Source organism: Petromyzon marinus, chromosome 64, assembly GCF_048934315.1.
Source record: "Petromyzon marinus isolate PM22_M1 ecotype Great Lakes invasive population chromosome 64, UKy_Petmar_22M1.pri1.0, whole genome shotgun sequence".
Lineage (NCBI taxonomy): Eukaryota > Metazoa > Chordata > Hyperoartia > Petromyzontiformes > Petromyzontidae > Petromyzon > Petromyzon marinus.
In genome coordinates, this window is record NC_133730.1 from 2,457,781 (window position 1) to 2,463,408 (window position 5,628).

Genomic DNA, 5,628 nt, shown 5'->3' on the forward strand with positions numbered 1-5,628 from the left:
ACTTACACGGACAAGACGGCTCACTTACACGGACAGACACCATACTTACACGGACAAGACGGCTCACTTACACGGACAGACACCACACTTACACGGACAGACACCACACTTACACGGACAGACACCACACTTACACGGACAGACACCACACTTGCACGGATAGACACCACACTTACACGGGCAGACACCACACTTACACGTGCAGACACCACACTTACACGGACAGTGGCCACACTTACACGGACAAGACACCACACTTACACGGACAGACACCACACTTACACGGACAGACACCACACTTACACGGACAAGACGGCTCACTTACACGGACAGACACCACACTTACACGCACAGACACCACACTTACACGGACAAGACACCACACTTACACGGACAGTGACCACACTTACACGGACAAGACACCACACTTACACGGATAGACACCACACTTACACGGACAAGACACCACACTTACACGGATAGACACCACACTTACACGGACAGACACCACACTTACACGGACAGACACCACACTTACACGGACAAGACACCACACTTACACGGACAAGACACCACACTTACACGGACAGACACCACACTTACACAGACACCACACTTACACGGACAAGACGGCTCACTTACACGAACAGACACCACACTTACACGGACAGACACCACACTTACACGGACAGACACCACACTTACACGGACAGACACCACACTTACACGAACAGACACCACACTTACACGGACAGACACCACGCCACCCACACGTTCCATCTGTATTTAGGGGTTATTTTATTGACTATGGGGTTGGGGTGGTGGTGGTTTGAACGCGTAAGAATGTATAAATGTCGTTAAAGCCGCCGCCACCACCACCACTCGACACAGACAATTCGGGAGGGTTGTCACGTCAACAGCACGTGGCAATTCGTCGCTAGTGTACAGCACAAACCGGTGGGTTAGGGGCCGTCCATAAATGACGTCACGCGATTTTTGGACGATTTTTGACCCCCCTCCCTCGTCACACGGCGTCACAAAAAGTCAGAACCACCATCAAATATGACGTCACAAAGCTCAGCCCCCCCCCCCCAAAAATATATATAAAACATGCTTCAAATCGCTTTAAACTATTGTCATTGTAGTGCGTGTTTAATGTGGCGCTGAACTCTGATGTTGTAGGAGAAAACATTTATTAAAAAGTCGATTTATTTAAGTAGAACGTGTTGTCTATATTTATTTGAAGTTGCGCATTTTGATGTGACGTCACATTTCTCAACCCCCCCCCTCGTCACATGTGCAGTAGCTACACATGTGCAGTAGCTACACATGTGCAGTAGCTACACATGTGCAGTAGCTACACATGTGCAGTAGCTACACATGTGCAGTAGCTACACATGTGCAGTAGCTACACATGTGCAGTAGCTACACATGTGCAGTAGCTACACATGTGCAGTAGCTACACATGTGCAGTAGCTACACATGTGCAGTAGCTACACATGTGCAGTAGCTACACATGTGCAGTAGCTACACATGTGCAGTAGCTACACATGTGCAGTAGCTACACATGTGCAGTAGCTACGGGTCCCGCACTTTCAAGGGCCCCGCGCTAAATGCTTTCAAGCTATCAATTCCGGTTCAGTGATTCTGCACTTGCTCTATTACTATAGTACTATACCGCCTTCAACTTTTATGAACGACTGGGTGTTTAAGGTTAGCGATTTGTCGTATTATCCGGCTGTATAGCAAATGAAAAAATACAATTACTTTACTATGCAAGTAAAAAAATGTGTGTTTTAATATTGACGTGTTGTGTTTTAATTTAGGGCCCCTTTATAATATTTGCTACAGGGCCCCGCACTAGCTTCATCCCTCACTGCACGGTGGTAGCAGGGCCTGGATGTTGTGTGTTGTGAGTGTGGCCCAAAAGTTGGTGGTGAACGCCAGCTAAGGCCAAACGTGCCTTGTGTCTTTGTGTGTGTGCGGGAACGCGTAGCCTCAGCTATGAGTGTGAGGACAAAGGTCTCGTTCTGGGGCAATTCCTGTAAACACATTCTCCTGCGGAGGGAGGAGCTGGTAGGAACGTTGGGTTGCTCGGTCAATGGCCAGGGACAACGGCGGCACCACGTGGTGTATTCCGCACAATATGCCCGACTGTGAGGGCGGGCACAAACCGGCGTGAGTAGGTTAAACGTTGAGTTTTATAAGGGCACCACGGGGTGACCAGCCCCTCCCCACCCAGCCCCACCCCTCCCCCCACCCAGCCCCACCCTCCCCACCCAGCCCCTCCCCACCCTCCCCTCCCCACCCAGCCCCTCCCTCCCCACCCTCCCCACCTAGCCCCTCCCCACCCAGCCCCTCTCCACCCCACCCTCCCCCACCCCAGCCCCTCCCCACCCCACCCTCCCCACCCAGCCCCACCCAGCCCCTCCCCACCCAGCCCCTCTCCACCCCCTCCCCACCCAGCCCCTCCCCACCCCACCCTCCCCACCCAGCCCCACCCCAGCCCCTCCCCACCCCACCCTCCCCACCCAGCCCCACCCCTCCCATTGTTGGATGCACGACGGACGGACGGACACAATAATCCCCTGTGTGCTGGCGGTGTAGTAACCAGGAGGTTCCCACACAGTATTATTGTTGTTGTCCAAGATTCACGCTGTGGTGTGAACGCAGGCAAGGGGAAGCTTGTCTCCGGATCAAAGACGAGCCAACAACGCTCTCACATCGTCTCAGTGTTGGCAGCCGCTAACTCTCGCATGAGGCTCCACCCGCACTGCACAGGGGGGCCAGTGACCCGGCTGGCAAAATGTAATCGTGGCGGCAATAAAGGGTTTGAGAAGTAAAGGGGTTTGAGAAGTAATAGGGTTTGAGAAGTAATAGGGTTTTGAGAAGTAAAAGGGTTTGAGAAGTAATAGGGTTTGAGAAGTAAAAGGGTTTTGAGAAATAATAGGGTTTGAAAAGTAATAGGGTTTTGAGAAGTAAAAGGGTTTGAGAAGTAATAGGGTTTGAGAAGTAAAAGGGTTTTGAGAAGTAAAAGGGTTTGAGAAGTAATAGGGTTTGAGAAGTAAAAGGGTTTTGAGAAATAATAGGGTTTGAAAAGTAATAGGGTTTTGAGAAGTAAAAGGGTTTGAGAAGTAATAGGGTTTGAGAAGTAAAAGGGTTTTGAGAAGTAAAAGGGTTTGAGAAGTAAAAGGGTTTGACAAGTAAAAGGGTTGGAGAAGTAAAAGGGTTTGAGAAGTTAAAGGGTTTGAGAAGTAAAAGGGTATGAGAAGTAAAAGGGTTTGAGAAGTAAAGGGGTTTGAGAAGTAAAAGGGTTTGAGAAGAAGTAAAAGGATTTGAGAAGTAAAAGGGTTTGAGAAGTAAAAGGGTTTAAGAAGTAAAGGGGTTTGAGAAGTAAAGGGGTTTGAGAAGTAAAAGGGTTTGAGAAGTAATAGGGTTTGAGAAGTAAAAGGGTTTGAGAAGTAAAGGGGTTTGAGAAGTTAAAGGGTTTGAGACGTTAAAGGGTTTGAGAAGAAGTAAAGGGGTTTGAGAAGTAAAAGGGTTTGAGAAGTAAAAGGGTTTGAGAAGTAAAAGGGTTTGAGAAGTAAAGGGGTTTGAGAAGTAAAAGGGTTTGAGAAGTAAAAGGGTTTGAGAAGTAAAAGGGTTTGAGAAGTAAAGGGGTTTGAGAAGTAAAAGGGTTTGAGAAGTAAAAGGGTTTGAGAAGTTAAAGGGTTTGAGAAGTAAAAGGGTTTGAGAAGTAAAGGGGTTTGAGAAGTAAAAGGGTTTGAGACGTAAAGAGTTTGAGAAGTAAAAGGATTTGAGAAGTAAAGGGGTTTGAGAAGTAAAGGGGTTTGAGAAGTAAAAGGGTTTGAGACGTAAAAGGGTTTGAGAAGTAAAAGGGTTTGAGAAGTAAAAGGGTTTGAGCCATGTGGCCCTCGACCGGGAGCGATCTGGCTATCACAAATGATGGCTCATGACATCATCGAGGGATCGGGGCGCGAGGTTGCCGCGTTAACATCGTGCCCAACGAACAAAGAAACCTACGGAAACACATCGGGAGAGTCAAGTCCAGCCACGATAACGCCGCGACAGAGTAGTGGGGTGTCTTGGGAATCACATGGCCCACGTGGTATGGCCTGCCTAGCGCTGTGCGTAAAACCCCAGACGCGGCTTAAAACTTCCGAAGCAATTATAACGCTTCGCTGGGCGAGATCGATGGGCCTGCCGCCAATTTGGGGGGGTTTCGGCCGAGCACAATTCAATGATGAGCTGTGCCGCTAACGAATTACCGTGGCTCCACAGGTGACACCTCTTGCAGGTGTCTTCATCATTAGCGACCTCACAGGTAACCCCCGCCGCCTGCCGCCTCTGCCCCACCGTGGGAGAGGGGGTGGGGGCTAATTATAGGATGAGGAAAACGCATCAATAAATTAATCCCGAGGCACACTGTGTCCATCACACATCACAGAGTGATCTTATTTCTCACTCTCTCCAACGAAGGCTGAAAGCGTTTCCTTGCATTGGCTTTGTCCTCCTATCTTGTCCCGTCTTCTCGAAACTATACACTTTTTATTTATTATTATACCAGGTAAAGGCCCAACTGGGCTTTGTAGCTCTTTTTCAGAAGCGATCTGCCCATCACAAGCCTTCAACGGAGTGGCTTATCATCATGTGGATATTTATAGCAGCCAAATACTCTATATGCATGTTGATTCTAAATGTGGAGGGGAAAAACCCCGTAGGACCCGGATAAAAAGTACCACGTGACCGCACGGAGAACATGCAAACTCCAAATATACGGCATGCATCAGGGTCGGAATCAAACCCACAGCATCCTGCGTACCAGGCGAGGGATATAACATCTCGCCACCATGGCGCCCGTTTGTACCTTGGGGTCACGATATCTATTACAAAGTTGCGTTGCTTTTAGGGACTTTCCTCCACAGAAAACCCGCCACAGTGACCACCAAAAGCTGGAAACGAAAACCGGCGCTAAATACAGATATAAGACATTTCGGCCAAGGTGATGATGTCACACGGGTGATGATGTCATACGGGTGATGATGTCACATGGGTGATGATGTCACACGCTTTTGCGACTGTCTCGCTCCACCAAAAAAATTCCATGAGCTTATCAGCAGAAGTTTTGACCTCAAATCACACTACGACCTCCGATGCACACGCTGTGACCTTTCCCAATGCCATGGCCTCATCCCCACGTGTGTATGTGTGTCGAACAGTGGAGGAGGCTCGTGAAGGACGCTACTGGGCAGTTGGAGGCAGTCGCCCTTCAACAACAACGGAGGGCGGCGGAGCGACGCTCACAACAACGAGTGGAGCGCCGGGTGGCTAAAGCACAGTAAGTTGGCACAGTAGGGGGCACAGGTGGTGCATCAGCCAGTCGTCTCGGTCATCTCAGTCAGTCGACCCATGGCACCTGGATCTGCCCCGTGACCTCCTGCCAGTGGGCGTTCGACACTTCACGTGGCCTCAAGGTGCACATGGCCTGGCACAAGCGTCGTGGTGACGTCACCGCCACTTAATGGCGGTTGTTGTTGTCGAACTTCTTTTCGCGCTGTACGTAGCCAACCGCCGCGACCTCTGTTACGCCGCTCAAGTCACATTCAAGCCAAGTAGCCAGACTCCCGG